The 16818-nt window shown below is 47.1% G+C and overlaps 1 protein-coding gene across 3 annotated transcripts in view; it reads left to right on the forward strand.

Annotated features, from left to right (window-relative positions):
• ZNF536 (zinc finger protein 536) overlaps window positions 1–16818 on the forward strand; it is a gene marked incomplete at its 3' end in the record, with an annotated part of 282752 nt that overhangs the window by 243559 nt on the left and 22375 nt on the right. The window lies entirely within an intron of this gene.

A 16818-nucleotide genomic window follows, 5' to 3' on the forward strand; every position in this document is an offset into this window, starting at 1 on the left:
ATCCGCTGCTGTGCTCCCAGGCAGCCGCCGCGTGGGCTGCCCGGGCTGCTGTATGGACCGCTGCCCCATCTCCCTACTCCGTGCCCAGCACAGAGCAGGCAGCGTTCATATTTGTGGGCTGGATGAATTAATTCACATCCAAGCAAATACTGGGGGCACAAACTAAGCGAGAAATGAGGCCGGAAAGTCCAAGGTGTTTTCAGTCACTTGGTCAGATTTGCCTTTCTCCTTGAAGAAGCCCTAGGAAGAAAGCCCTGGAGGAGATAATAACGGTGTCTTTCACAATGGAAAGGTCAACCGACCTGTGTTTATTGAGTGACTCAGTGGGCCAGCCCTTTTCTCAGCTTTGTAGGAGATTACGAGACAGGCAAACCCACGGGGTACTCTTGGCAAGCAGGCTGGAATCAAAACGCATAAGAAAAATGAGAGAGCAGCCCGGAGCAGCATGTCATTGTGCAGAAACGTCCAGAAAAGTTTCAGAGGATGGGGCTGTGCTGGGGAGGCCCTGGCAGTGGGGCTGGGTGGGAACACCTGAAGAGGCAGAAAGGAGAAGGCTGGGTGCTGCAGACGTGGAGGTCAGAGTGTCAGTGGGAGCTCTCCAGGCCAGCTCAGCAGTGGGGGGGGGGTGGGGGTGTCCGTGTCCCTTTGCTCAGACCAGCAGTGAGTCCTGCACGGGGTCTTTCAATCATGTGGCTCTCCGGCCGCTCCTCTCTGATCACTGCTCTTCCTGCCAAGGCCTCTTTGAAATTTGACTAAGGTTGTGAGTGCATGTTTCAGCATTTCTGGATGCAATTTGGTATCATAGCAAAGAACCAAAGGATATTTTCTATCACTTAAAGTATGTTTCTCTCCCTCTTCCTCTGAGCACCTGACCCCACAATCATCGCTGGCTTTGAAATAATAGACCCATCATAATTATGAGAATTAGTCTGGAGGCTTCTGCCTTATTTGCTCAACTGAGGTTATTGAGGCTGTCTTCAAAGGTGGAAAGGGTGTCCGGGACCATCTCGGCAGAGATGGCAAATTCAGAGCGAGCTATGCCTGCCAGGTGGGGACAGCCAGGTGGCGAGGCTGAGGGAGGGGCCTGGGGAGGAGGAAGCCCCCTCTGCCCAACCCAACAGGTCCGGGACCCTGGACCCAGCGTTGTGAAAGCACAGTTTCTCAGGAGAAGCTGATGTGTGAAATGCCCCAAATTTGTAAATGTTAAAAACAAATTTAGCAATGAAAACCCCGTGTAATGAACGTTTGAGATCTCCATTAGATGGCTACCCCGACATGCTACAGAAGTGGAAACAGAGGCCCAGGCCTGGAAAAGGCCATGGGCTAGGTCATTAAGGTAATGGACACTTGTGTCCCCTCTGCCTCTTGGTCCAAGTCCCGAGGCATAGTGTCTACAAACATCAGGCTAGGAACTTTCCATCAGTATGCTGCCCGCACTACCTGCTCCTTTCCAGAGGCTCCTGCTTGCCCTTGGCCAGGGATGGCTGGCAGCCTCTCTGTGGCCTTGAACCTGTGTTGCAAAAGCCTACTTTAGTCAATGCTCTGAACTGGCTCTGTGACTGTGCCTTCCAGGTGGTGTGGCAGTGGCAGCGTGGCAGCCCTGGGCAGCATGCAGGGAAGGCCAGGGCTCTCATGGAGGGTGGCTCCAACGTTCTCATAGGGTATTAAAGGAAGAGAGTGAGAGTTAATGCAGAACTCTTTCTTTGGCTTCATTTATTATAATATATGTGGCTAAAATGTAGATCACACTGCTGTTTTGGATCTCTGTTTTGATTCCCAAAATTGCAGTCATGATAGGTGGATTATAACCGTGCTTTAACATACAGATGAGGAAATGTATTCCTGTGCAATTTTCCCCTAAGGAGAAGTCAGAGGATAAGGGGCAGGAGTTTTGAATAACCTTGCAACATTTAGTTGTCTCTCTCGGTTATGGGACAGAAATTAGCATTATAAGACTATGAATGCAGCACTGCTCTGAGTGTCAGTGTGGAAGAGCTTCCAAAGGGACCGGAGAAAGCGATTTTCCTTATTAGAAAGAGTCACCACGATCTAATCTAGCAAAGTGGTGTCACCTTGTTAAATTGTTGTAGTTATTTAAAAATATGAAGTGCCAGGCACCGTGCTAGAGGCTGGGGATGCCATGAGACTTTTCCTCAGGGCCAGACATTCAGCAGAAGAACCAAGCAGAACCACATCCTGATGTGCTGCCCCGGGGCCTGGGCTCTGCTCTGTCCACCAGCAGCGGCCCTCGGCCAGCACCCACTCAGCCTCTCCCTCGCACCCCGAGGTTCTGTTTGCCCAGGTCGTGCCCACCTGCTGCCCCCGCCCCAGAATCTGGGCTGGGGCTCTTGAGAGCTGTCCGTTCTGCAGAGCAACACTCAGACTCCCCTTACCTCCCAGGAGAGCTGGCTGCAGCCTCTCCCCTCACAGCGCAAGCCCTGGACTCGGCGTTCCCAGGGAAGGTCAGTGGAGGAGAGTGAAGGTCTTCAAAGAAGAAGGTGGCCTCCTTCGGTTACACTACGTGGAATGACCGCCAGCCTCCCCAGCACCATTCATTCATTCATTCATTCATTCATTCATGTATCCATCAGTCAGTCAGTCACCAGGGTTTACTGAGCACCTACTCTGTGCCAGGATGTTTTAAGGACATAAGATGGAGAAAAATAGACCCCATCCATCCCAGCTTTTACAGAGTAGACAAGCTAGTGGGAGAGATAGAAATTAAGCAGGTATCACACACCCATATGGATAAGTACAACCTCTGACACGTGTCATGAAGGTTACGTTCTGGGGTAATCAGGGCTGACCTGACATAGTCTGGAAGCCCGAGAATGTCTCCCAAGGAAACAGCATTGGAGCTGAACCCTCAAGAATGGTGGATCAACCAGGCAAGATGGAGGTGGTGTTTGGGGTTCGTGTTTCAGGAAGAGGGACCAGAATGTATTGAGATCCCGATGTCCATCAGGGAGAAAGTTCCAACCTCTCTCTTTCTGGAGAGCCAGAAGGGCTTCCTTGGGACTCTTAGATGTTGGGGGAATGCCCTGGACACATGCAGAGCAGGCGGGGGTGGGAACGCGTGGCCCCCTGTAGCATTGTCGAGGAAAGCTACCAGCTCACGTCACAGCACAGCTCCGAGTCCCTGCCCAGGGCCTGAGGGATGGCTCTAAAATTCTTTCTCAGTATTGGGGTCAGGGCATTTTCTGGTCAGAGGGCCCCTGGGGTGCAGGACTGAGGGGCCTGGTGACTGTATGTCTGGGCAGATGGGGTGCTCTGCAGAGATGTTTAGAGGCAGCCAGCCTGTCGCCCTTTAACGCCAGCCATCTCATGGACGGAGCACAGGATGGAGAGGCCCAAGGTGCCCAAAATGGTGAATGCTCGTCTCTCTCCCTGTCATCCTGGTCTAACATCTTCCCCCAGGTCTCCCTCCTCGCCCCCTAGTTACTCACCTCAAAGGGATGTTTGGAGTAAATGTGTCTCGTCTAGGAGGTGCTTTGGGGGCAGGTGCCAAATACACCGTAACTTCGGGGTTAGAACACGTGGGTGTGAGTGGAGCCTTGTCCGTGGGTTTCCCACCACAGAGGCTGGTGTCAGTTTGCACGCTGGAATTGATCTTCCCAGCGTGGCAATGTGACTCCTACTTGGAATGTACTGGGGGAGGGGGCTGACCGTAGGCAGGGCTCCTATGATGATGCCATTATATGAGTCATCACCTCTGGTTTATCCTGGTCATCTGTGTGGTGAGTATTACGGACCTGAGTAGGTCAGGGGAACTGTCAGTTGGAAATCTATCAGATGCCCTTTCCTCATATTGTCTCATTTGGTTTTCACAAGGGATTGCAAAGTAGCACCGTTTTTTCCACTTTACTGACAGGGTTTGGAGTCTGGGCAAGGTTAGGAGAAGCATTTACAAAGACATAGCTCAGAAGTGGCAGGGCCAGGTTGGAACCCAGAGCTGGCCATCTCGAAGCCAGTGACTTCCCCACTCTGCTGTGATACCCGTGCAGGATTTAAGGTATATTAAGGCCTTGCAAACCCCCTATCTCAGGAAACAGTCAGATTCCTCTGTACTATTATCCGATTATTATCCAGTTATACAAATAATGGTGCTAAAGTTCATGAAGCTTTAGTGGTTTGCTCAGGATCACAGAGTTTAAATTTTAACTCAGATCTTGGCATCAAACACATCTTGGTGTTTTGAGGTGACCCCTTCTGCTCAGCAGTCTTTGCGCGTGGCTGGGGGCCGTGGGGACAATTTGCTCCGCTCCCACCACCCGTCCCTCCACAAACAGGGCAGTTTATTCGTGCTCCCTCCTTCCCTGGGGGCTCCTTGGAGAACACGCTCATTTTGCTTGTCCCTGGTCAAGATTCCTTTGGACTAGTCTACGGGATTTCTAGCGCCTGGAAAGTTACCTTTTAGATACTTTTATCTGTGATCAAAGGAAGAATGAGCAGACTTGACCTTCCTGTTAGAAGCTGCTACCCAGGAGGCTAGTCCCCAGGGGTCAGTTCATTCATTCACGCATCATTCATTCATGCATGTGTCGGTTGAGTGATGGTTGGATGCCTACTATGGGCCAGATGTGGAGGAGGAGGACTCGCAGGATGGTCCTCTGCCAGTTGCTGGCTAGAAGGAGAAGAACAAAATCCAGACTCTTCACCTGGCCAGAGGAGCTAGTTGAGGGCCCACTCAGGATGTGAACATGACCGGGAGCTATCTGAGGTTTATAACACAGCCTCATTTGTAGTTGAGAAAGGCCACTCCTGTGGTTATCAGAAAGCAACATTTGTTTTTCTCTTTTTGACTTACTTCATGCTGTATGACAGTCTCTAGGTCCATCCACCTCACTACAAATAACTCAATTTCGTTTCTTTTTACGGGACTTGAGGACACAGGGAGGGGGAAGTGTAAGCTGGGACGAAGTGAGAGAGTGACATGGACATATATATACTACCAAATGTAAAATAGAGAGCTAGTGGGAAGCAGCCACATGGCACAGGGAGATCAGCTCGGTGCTTTGTGACCTCCTAGAGGGGTGGGATAGGGAGGGTGGGAGGGAGACGTAAGAGGGAGGAGATATGGGGATATATGTATATGTACGGCTGGTTCACTTTGTTATACAGCAGAAACTAACACACTATTGTAAAGCAATTATACTCCGATAAAGGTGTTAAAAAAAAAAAAGAAAAGAAAAAAGAAAGCAAAGTTGCCGTCAAGCCAATCTCTACGGGGGGAAACAGCAAAATCTTGGCTGAACGTGTCACAGTCGTATTGGCTAAAGTCTACTACCCTACTAGCAGCCTGGGGCGGCGTCAGCCTTGCCAGGACGCAGACACTGGATTGCTGGATGGGGAGGGCCATTCCCCAGGGCATCGGCTCTAGCTTTGTTTCGCCGACAGGTACCAAGACAGTGGTCAGTGGGGTAACCTCGGCTGTCTCCTTGGCTCCTTCCTCTGCTTTGTGGCCTGAGCCAAGTCCGAAGGCTTTGTCCTTTGGAGATCTACCAGCAGGCAAAATAGCTCCAGAAAAATCTTTGTGCTGTGATGAGCAGAGCTGGATAGAATTTTTTGTTTTTTTTGCTAATTTTTATATGTCAACTAGAGTATTTATTACTACAAGGTATTGAAAGTTTCAGCATTTATTCAAAAAAATTTAAATCTTGATCCATTGATAGTATTCATCTGATAAAGCTTCTCAAATTAAAAGGGCTAGATAAGTCAGTGCGGCTCAAAAATGGCAGTAACTTCAGAGCTGGCAACTGACACTTGTTTTCTGCCACTGTTTACTCTTCAATAAAAAATGCATATTTACCATAGCAACCTCGAGATCACGTGGTGCCCTGTCTTACCCGCTACCCTCTAAAACAGAGTAGCTTCTTAAAGAAACACACACATCCTAATATGCATGCTTTCAGATGCAAAAATGTGTTCTTTATAAGGAAGCCCTCTTTCCTGGGATGTAATGCTAATAAACACGTCATCTTTATAGAAATCATTTTGGTCCCATGTCTTAAATTGTAGGGTGTTCACTCTGGAAATCAAACTAGAATTACTCTTGGAAGGGCTTTTGATTATCTTGTGAGTTTGCTGATCATTTATTTTAATACAGTTCTAATATATATATATATTTGTGTTTATACATGCATATATATATATATATATATATATATATATATATATAATTTTTTTCAAACTGCAGCCATTAGTATCGTTTGAGAGGGGGTTTGGTGTAGATTCTAATGACCTGCCGCTTCATCTGTGATTAAAGATTGTCATCTACACGAAGCTCAATTGCAGCCTGAATTGTTTTTCACTGTTAACTTGGGAGAATTGCCTGGGTTTGCAGAGCTTTGGAGAAACTGCTCCAACCCGGACTTTTCAGGAAGGGAGCATGCCTTCTCATTCTAGACCTTGTGCAGGTGTCAGGCCCCATCGCTTGGGGCTTGTGGAGCGGGGAGAGCACTAGAGCCACAAGCCTCTGCCCTCCCCCCACCAGGCCATCCTTGCTCGCAGGGGGTCCCTTTGGCAACATTCATGTTAAAAGCTGCTATTAATTGGAGCATATCCTGCACCAGGCACCGTGCTAAATGAATTGTTATGACTATCCCCGTTTTGCAGATAAGGAAACTGAATGAACCTCAGAGAGGTTATGTAATTTGCCCAGCATTCCACTCCTAAGAATTGTTGGAACTTGGTTTTAACCTGAAGCCTTTGATTGCAAATCTGTTCCACTTAATCTGTGATTGGAACCTTTCTGTCAGACGTAAGCTGGAAGGACAAGTGGGAATGGAATAAGGGGCGGCGAGCGGTGCCTCCCTTCTCGGGGTGTTCTTGGGAGATGTCGCATGGCCTCAGTATCAGGAGAGTTTTCTGGTCCACTCTTCCCTTTCTGGTTTGCACCTGTGCCTGTCAGCCACCTAGTCCTGTGCTGCAGGTCTCCGTGGATGCCACAGCCCTGGGACGGCAGTGGGGCTGTGTGTGTGATGAGAGCTGAGGTCAGTGCCCCTCTGGGGCACCTCAGCAGGCTGGGGGTGGGGCACATCTGAACCAGGCCTGGTGGATTTTTTAAATTCCTTTCAGCCACATACAGACCAATCTGAAAAACAAGAACATATTGTGACTCTGTTATGCTTAGTGGCTTTGGGGGAAAATCCGATTGTGAAGTAAGGCAGGGCTCTCCATGGCGGAGTGGCACTGTGACCCGAACTCGGACAGGGAGAATTGCCCAGACCCCACGGCCCGACCAGCCAATCTGACTGCAGTGTGTCCACGAGCCATTTCATAATTATCCATCATGAAAGCCTCCATGCTGCCTTAATAGATTATTTAAAATGGTGCCTGCGCCTCCCATGCAACCTCTAGTCAGGCCCGAACTGTACATACATACAAGCGGGGAGAGGTAATTGCTTATCATGTATCTTTTTGTTCCAGACACTTTTATAAAAGAGTATGTATTATGTATGGTGTGACCTTCAAATGTCAGGAATGTGTTGTGCAATAAACTGTCAATATTTGTGGTTATAAGGTACTAGATGACTTTTACAATAATTGGAACGGCTATATTAAAAGCTTGGATCACTCAGCTGGTTAAAGAGAAAGACACAGGCCGGTGTTCATCAGGGACTTGCCTTCTGACAACGATTAAATGAAAGATATTGCAAGGTGCTTAAGATGTCTTCTTTGTTTAAAAAAGAATATGGCAAAACATGTCTCCAGGGGGAAGCGTTATCTCCACATCATCCCTTCTCCTTTCAGTGTGCACCATTCCCAAAAGAAAACTCAGCCCCACAAGTTATGGCGACCGACTAAGTGCATTTCAAAAAAGATTGGTCCAGCTTGTTCTCAGTGTCATTTAAGTAAGAATTCCTGAAACATACCCGACAGTCAAAGAGATCTCCTCCAATCTTCCCCCCAGCCCCCTCCCCACCCATAAATGAGGGGGCTGTAAATTACCTTAAGAGGATCTTAAAAGCTATAGTTCTTTTAAGAAAATAAATTATGTAGAAATCTTTTGGGAATTTATGCTTTACTGAAAGTAGAGGCTTCTGTAGTCTATAGTTTTTTGGTTTTTGGTTTTTAAAGAAAGGAACGTGTAATTTAAATTACGAAGAAGGGAAAGCAAAACAAGTATTTTGCAATCATTACAGTAGTAATTGGGGCATGGGTTACTTTTAAAGTATCTGTCTTGTTATACTTTTCTATTGATTAATGTTTCTTTATGCATATGGGAGGCTATTTCTTCCAACGCAATGACATCTTCCTTTTTAGCCAGGAAGTGGGCAGATGAAATAGTGGAAGGTTTCCTCAACAACACGCCCCCATCTTCTCAAAAGTTCACTTGTGACCTTGCTGATTAGAGTGTGTGTGTGGTTCCTTCCACCTGGATGGAGAGAGACCCAGGAGACACCCCGAGGCCACCTCCTTCAGGAAGCCTCCCCAGGCACCCCTGACCTCCTTCCCCCCTGCTGCTATCACACTCCAGCCCCTGATGGTCTGTGCTGAGCACTTTGGGGCATTTCTGGTATTTTGCTGGTACCCGGGGCCAGTTCCTCCCAGGCTACTCAGAACAGCTTCCCTCGTGTAGTCAGGAGCTGATCTTAGCCTCTGAATTTCAGTTTGCTTGCCTCCTCTGATTCTTTTATTTATTTTGAAAAAAGTATGTACCGTTTTTTCAAGTATGTATGGTATGCAGCACCTGCTATGAGCTGAGTGCCTACCACGTGCTATGAGCTGAGTGCGTGCCACGTGCTGGGGGTAAAACAGCAAACAGTAGTTAATAGTCCCTGTTTGCGTGGAGCTTTTGTCTAGGGGGAGACAGGTGGTAAGACAAATACGTAGGTCAGTTAGCATTTGCAGTAGGTGATAGACAGGTTGCTTGAAGGACCAACCAGAGAAAGAGCGCCCCTGGAACCTGGAGTCAGGGAGAATTCCTTCAGATGGTATGGTCAGAGACGCCTCTCCCAGAAAGGGCCTGTGGACTAAAGCCTGAGTGAGAGTCTCCGTGTGAATTCTGGGGGAAGAGAATTCCAGGTGGATGAGGCATCAGGAACAAAGCCCTAGGTTGGGTACCAGCCAGGAAAGCTTGAGGAAAACAGAAAAGATGGAGGGCTGGGGTAGAGTCAGGAGTTGGGATGAGGTCAGAGCAGCAGTGGGGGGGGCCACTTAGGTGGGGGTTGGAGACCATAGGTGCTGGGGGCTATTCTAAAGAGCAATGGAGCCAGTGGCCTTCCCTCCCCTGCACATAACCAGGCTCTTCCCAGGAGATGGCAGCCCCCTGGGCCGTCCCTCTCCAGACTCATCCTCCTGCCTGCTTCTTGTCACCCAGGCCAGTTCATAGGTGACGCTGCTCTGCCCTGGTTCACCTGAACAGTTTCTGGGCTGGATCCCTGCCCACCAGGCCAGAGGGAAGAGAGGAGTGTGCAGAACCCAAAGAGACCCATCGCACCAGGTGTCTTATCAAAGGTTGATTCTGCGAGTCCCAAATCCTGCCTGCTGCGTCCATGGTCACAGTTCCCAGGCTGTGGACTAAAAGTGCCTACCCACAGCTGGCCCTGAGGGCCTCGGGAGAGCTGGCAACCCAAGGATTACAGAGGATGTTGTCAAGGGCAGCATCACACAATGCCAGAGGGAAGAGACCCCATGGGTGGCCCAGTCACCAGCAGAATGGGGGGGTGGTGGTGGTTCAGAACACTCCCCTGACAGTTAAGAAAGGGCTCTGGGTTTGGTAAAACCAGAAACACATTTGGCCCACAGTGCTTGATTTTGAAGCCCTTGTGTATTTTAAGGGAAATTTAATCCATATGTTTCTGATTCATTTTCACTTAACTCATCAAAATGTTGCTTTAGAGAAGCTATTTGAGATCCTAGTATCCTATATTTTTTTTCTCCAAATTTTAGCCTTTTAGTGACCTATTTCCCCAATTCCAGAAATCCTATCTTGCTAACAGCAAATGGAGCTCTACACAGTTTTGAGTTTGGGTCAGAGGTGAGGAAGGCGATGACGGAGGACATTCACCTCTGCTCCCTGAGATCTGTCACGAGCTCGGGCCTTGCCAGTGAGCCCAGCCTGGTCCCCCGTCCTAAGAACCCACAGGGAAGCTGGCTGTTGCCTTCTCACAAGTGGTCATCCTTTTCTAAAATAGCTCTCTATTTAAACAAATACTTTTGCCAGTCCATATTAATGCTTAACTGTTTAACATGACTATATATGGCCATCATAAACCAGAGAACTTTGATGAAACAACAGAGACACCAAATTAATACTGACCCAAGGCGTGACTGGTGTGTTCCAAGAGTTAAGTACAATTGTTTACAGTAATGTTATAATTTTTATGCATACCATTAATTTAAAATCATTTTTAAAAATAAAGGGAACTCTTCATCAGGAACCTCTACCACAGTAATCATTGTTTTGAGTCTGTTTATTTTAAAGTTTTTAAAATAAGGGGAAGTGTTAAGCTTTTAAGAGGACCTATACATTCCTCTGGATTTTTCCTCCAAGGTATTACTTTTCCTCCCCTGAAAAGATCTTAAAACACTGGTATACGTGGGCAAAGATATTAATAAAGATGTGACTTTTTGGTGTCATGCTCACACTTTAGACTCCACAAATTGTTTTTTCCTTCATTAATGAAGTGAGATCTGTGCTTTTGAGATGCTCTTTGCACAAGACAGACTTTTAGAATGAACTGCACGACTCCTCTGGGAAAATGTGTTTACTGTTATAGTAGGAGTTCCATAGAAATTAAAATACCATGGCCTTTTATGTCTTAAAGTAGTAAATGCTCAGGTATACAGACAGCTCCCTTACCCATCTGAGGTTGCTGGGATAACTCTCCATTCCCTGCATGGGCATATCATCATCATCATCATCAACATCAACATCATCGTTACAATTTTCTTTTTTTTTTTTTTAATACTTGCAGAATGAACTTTATTTATGTATTTATTTATTTATTTATGGCTGTGTTGGGTCTTCGTTTCTGCGCGAGGGCTTTCTCTAGCTGTGGCAAGCGGGGGCCTCTCACTATCGTGGCCTCTCTTGTTGCGGAGCACAGGCTCCGGACGCGCAGGCTCAGCGGCCATGGCTCACGGGCCCAGCCGCTCCGCGGCATGCGGGATCCTCCCGGACCAGGGCACGAACCCGTGTCCCCTGCACCGGCAGGCGGACCCCCAACCACCGCGCCACCAGGGAAGCCCCATTACAATTTTCTTTTAACAAAAATCTTTGCAAAAAGTACTTTTGGGCGTGTGAAGGGTAAAGCTGCTTGGCAGGATGAGGTGAGCACTGGGAGTACGTGCACAATTTTAAAAGAAACCTCTCTTTGCTTTTCCTCTTTGGTCCCACTCTGCCTCTTTTGGTCTCTCTGGACCTTATTCTCTGTCTCATTCTGTGAATTAGGAAGACTACCTAGAGGATTGGGTATAAACCCAGAAGACCTCACCAGTAGAAGGTTCACACTTCTTAGTTCCTGAGTCCTCCCACTGTGACAGCTCTCCAATCTCCATGACTTAACAGAACCAAGATTTTTTTCTCATTCATGCACAGTCTGGCTCGGGTCAGCCCCCCTCCATGTGGTGACGCAGCCACCGAGCCTCTGTTTTGCGATTCTGCCCCCTCGACCTTTGTGTTGCAAGGGTAGGGTGGCCGGGGAGGAGAGGGAGACAGTCGGGGGCACACTGTCTCTCCTCTGCATCGCCTCCAGCCATTGGCTGGACTAGTCAGTGGTCCCAACTTAGCGCAAAGGCAGTTGGGAAAAGTAGGCTCTCGTGGAATACATAGGAGCACGTACTATCCCTTTCATGGTCGTTTCCTCCCATATCGCTAAGAGCCATCCCTATTGCTTATTTGGCTTAGGTTGGGCTAGGGTGGGTGAAGGAAAGGCCACAAAGTGGGTGAAGACAGCCTGCAGTGGGCTTGGGCTCTTCCAGCATCCCAGAATTACAAGGAGCCGAGGGGAAGGGCCAGTAAGTCCAGCTGGGGTGGGGTGAAAGGATTTGCCTGAGGACAGCCAGGCCCCGGGGACCCAGAAGCAAAAGGTTCTGCCTCCTGACTCCTGAGACAGCCTTCTTTGCAAATAAGACTATTTTAAATAGGTACCAAGGAAGCTCAGTGTTTAAAGATAACCTGGGGAAAAATCTACCCTTAAAATACAAAATTATTTCATAAACCAAGTATTTAAACTCCAAACCAATATGTGAGTAAGGTTAAGTATATAATGAGGCACCCATAGATTCAAATCATATTTGTGTACAAGATAGCCAGTCTCGGGGATGGATTCAGACAGCTGCTGATGGTATTGTATGCGTGTCTAGGCTTTAACTTTTGAGAAGTTATTTGTCTTTCTTTCTAAGCATCTGATTCTTTGTCTATCCAGGACTGCCAGTTTGTGGCGGTTGAAGATGAGGATTCCAATATGATGATCCATGACCATTTTTAATCCCCCGGCCCCTCCTTCAGCCCACAGCTATGGAACCTCACTCCTACCCTCCCTCTGTGAATTCTCAGGGAAGGTAATGAACCTTAATGTCACCTTGGCCTAGGCCAACCTTGCTATACACTCAGAGGCTTAGAAGCAGCAAATGGAAATGTAGGAGGCAAGGTTTCTGACCTTGAGATGACAAAATTAGGAAGGTCAGTTGTCTGATGTCCCCCACGCCCAAATAATATATCTTTTTTTAATTGAAGTATAGTTGAAGTACAATATTATTTAAGTTATATATATTATATATAAGGTGTACAGTATAGTGATTCACAATTTTTAAAGGTTATGCTCCATTTATAGCGATTATAAAATATTGGCTATATTCCCCATGTTGTACAATATATCCTTGTAGCTTATTTTATACCTAATACTTTATACCTCTTAGTTCCCTACCCCTATATTGCCCCTCCCTCTTCCCCTCCCCACTGGTAACCACTGATTTGTTCTTTATATCTGTGAGTCTGTTTCTTTTTCTTTTATATTCAGTAGTTTGTTGTATTTTTTAGATTCCGCATGTAAGTGATAACATACAGTATTTGTCTTTCTCTGTCTGACTTATTTCACTTAGCATAATACCCTCCATCCATGTTGTTGCAAATGGCAAAATTTCATTTTTTTATGGCTGAGTAGTATTCCATTATATATATACGTGTGTGTGTGTGTGTGTGTGTGTCACATCTTCTTTATCCATTCATCTGTTGATGGACACTTAGGTTGCTTCCATATCTTGGCAATTGTAAACAATGCTGCTATGAACATTGGGGTGCATGTATCTTTTCCAATTAGTGTTTTTGTTTCTTTTGGATATGTACCCAGGAATGCAATTGCTGGGTCATACAGTAGTTCTATTTTTAGTTTTTTGAGAAACCTCCTAAATTCTTGAAACACAACTTGAAATGATTGGATCCATGTCCTCTTTTTTATCTAACCATTCTCAGCTTGTAGGAACAGGAGAAAGCTTGCAGAGTTTTTGATACCTACTACAATTCACCTGTTCTAGGCTGAAACTTGGGAAGGGTTGCATGTATAGTCTGTGTTCCTCTGGAATATTATTTGCTGCCACCATATATAAGACATCCATTCCTGAAGAATAGATCCCACATTATTTTGTGGGGTCAAGAAAAGAAACAGGGGTCCCAGGAGTTATTTCTCAGCCCTTTCCCCATCCTATGAGAGCCAGAGCACACCCAGGCTGAGGCTGTGTTGCCTGTAGTCAGATGCCCCAACTCTCAGGGACACCCCAGCCTCTAGGAGCTGGCAGCGCTCCTTTCACAGAGAAGCAGGAGGAACAGCCAGTGGGTCTGAGGCCGACCTCTGTTCACACGCCCACCTTCAGCGTACTCAACACATTTAGAGAAAGTGTCTGATCAGAGGGAAGAGATACTGCAGATTTTAGGAAAAGGAAATTTTTTTTAAAAGCTCATACCAATCCAAAAACGGCCTGACAAAGGATCACAGGTGTCATTTTTATAATGCTTCTTCCTTTCTGTCATGTGTTTCCTGGAAGGGCTGGGGAAGGGCTGGTCTGTCCATGAGCAGGACCCGTGGGTCTTCCCTGGCCAGCTGTGTGTGGCCACAGGCAGAGCCTCGGGACTCCATCTGGGGAACCTTGCAGAAGGACAGCTGCTAGTGCTTTTACACTCTGAGCGGGTAGAGAAGGAATCGGAGAGCAGCCTCGTCTTCCCCTCTGAGTGAGCCCCTTGAGTTCTCAGCGGGGCTGGGCTCGGTTTAGCGCACTTGTTCCTCGATACCCATCCAGGTGTAGGCAGGGACCCACACACAGGCCCTGTGCGTGTGCGGCTCAGTGGGCCTTCCTCTGCCATCACCGACTGACTGTACTTGGCTTTCAGCCTCTCCGGACGCTTCCTGGGACCACCCACAATTCCCCTTCATCGTCGCTCAAGTTTGTTTTTCTAGTTGGATTAGGCTATGAGTAAACGCCGTAAGCCTTCTGGCCCTCCAAAAAAAAAAGAAACAAAACAAAACAAAAACAAAAAAAAACATTCTGTGTAAAGCGAAAATTAGACTCTTAAATCTGCAAAGAAAGCTGTTTATCTTACAAATTCATTCTTTTTATTGGACCACACATATCCAAGATAGAAAGATAAAAGGAAAACAGATACAGGCCATTGCTTAGAGTGACATAGTGAGATGCAGCTCATCCTCACCTTCTGTAAAGCCGGCGGGAGCGCAGGACAGCAGCCTTATCTGTCTATTTATCTATATCGTGCCCTGGGCCAGGGCTCACCAAAAGCTGCAGTGGAAGTATGTTCCCCACAGTCTCTATTCTCTTCTGTTGGACAGCCCTGCCTTGGACTGCTCCCCAGGGGCTCCGACGGAGGAGGATCTGGGGAAGGTGCTCAGCTGCAGACCGTGGCACACGAGGACGGGCAGGGATACAACATCAAAAGCCCACACCTGCCTACTCCTGTCCTGAAGTCAACACTTAGCTCTGCTCATCATTCAAATGGACAGCTCATGGCCTCCTAACTTAAATAGGATGTCTTAACCCTGTTGCAGGGAGCACTTGGGCGGAATTTTAATCAGGCTCGTTGTTATTTTAAGCTGACCTCATGATCCCACAAAAGGAATGAGTGATGCTAGGGGGGCAAATGCAACAGGTTTGGGGTTGGTGTGGCTTGGGGGTGGTGGAGGGAGACGGGTAAGAGATGGCCTCTCAGCTGTCTATAACTAGGATGCGGTTGACTTGGAATTGGCATCTGGCATCTGGCCATTGTTCTCCTGGACTCTTGGCAAACTGGCTCTTTAAGGCAGAGGTGGTGGCAGCCCTGGTGGACTTGACCTGTGGGCAGGGACTTCCTGCTAGGACTGCACGTGGGACATTTGTTTGCTGTGACCTGGCAACACTCTCTTGTGCCTGTTTTCCCTTAGCAGCAGCCCAATAGCCATCTTTGGTAGTCTCTCCACAGTCACGTGGACACCCACAAAGCTAGTGCTAGGTCGAGTGAGTTCTAGATGTGGATGAACTGAGTCCCCCTCCCTGTGTAAAATTATGAGGAAAAAAAAAAAGCTGGGCAGTTAGACCTTTTGAACAGCTCTTCCAAGGATGGTTAGAAGAGTTGTGGAGAATAGGATGAAAAGTGAGCCTTCAAGGAAAATTTCTAGGGTGATGATGCCATTGTGCACAGTCCAAATTCAGAGAGGATGCTCGAAGCCAAAGGGTTTCCACGGTTGCGCCGAGCAAACATCCAAATAAGAATTAAGTGCGTCTGCCTTCATCTTGTTCATGGCCTATAAGTCTGTCCCTTTTGGCTGTGAGCAGAGAACACCAGGAACGGATGTTGAAGAATAAAAGCAATTTGCATTTTCCATTGCTTGGAAGGTACAAATCTTGGGTTTTTTTGCTCTCTGCAGAACTCACAGGTCTGCTTATTATCCCAGAAGGTCCCCCTGTTCCCAGGAGGCCTAGAGTGTGGGCCGGAAGCTGCGGCCAGGACCCTGCCAGCCTCGGGAGCTTGGGTTATGTGCCAGGTGGTAGCCTCCAGCCCTGCGGGGAGGCCAGAGGAGAAGGCTTGCCTGCCTCACCTTCTCGAGATGCAGAGTCCCAGCTCCTGCCCTGCTCCCCTTATGTCACCTCTTTGACAATGTGATGTCAGGCCTCGGGTGTTGCAATAACATATCCTCCAGCCACTAGATATTTTCACAGTTTTATTTACTATTATGTCCCATCCTTTCTGTGCAGAAGGCAGCCGTATGTAAATTTTATTCCATTTTCTAACGGTTTGGGTTACATAACAAATAACAGCAGGAAGGAAAATGTGTATTGATACTTTACAGAGGAAGTTCTCAGGTCACTGCACAAAGATTTAACTGCAGTGCTCTAAGTTTATGGGAGTTTTGCAGCTGAGTTTCTGCACATGACTTTGAATATGTCACTATATGTTTATCATGGGCTAATTGTGGAACCGCATTTCCATACTTTTTCTTCTCCCTTTCATGAGATTACACCAGCCAGCGATGGAGGCAAAACTCTACAAGGAAGAAATGATCAGTTTGGGATAATTTTCTTTCCTGTCCCAAAATAGCTGTACGTCTGCATGTCTTGGGGACTCAGCCGAGACACATTTTTTTTTTTTCATTTGTTGCCTGATATAATGCAAATGTGATTTTGATCCTATAGCAAACTCTCCAGCTAGTCCATATTATAAATTAATCAGACTCAACAACCACCAACATTTTTAAACTTTTGAAAAAAAAAATGTTTAATAGGAGCTAAGCAAAAGAAGAAATCAAACCAGCTGCTGACACAGCTGTTTCTTTTCTTGTTTAATTTAGTTCAATATAAAGGTACCATATGCTGCTTAAAATGATGATA

The sequence above is a fragment of the Mesoplodon mirus genome (assembly GCF_964341445.2).
Source record: "Mesoplodon mirus genome assembly, chromosome: 19".
Classification (NCBI taxonomy): domain Eukaryota; kingdom Metazoa; phylum Chordata; class Mammalia; order Artiodactyla; family Ziphiidae; genus Mesoplodon; species Mesoplodon mirus.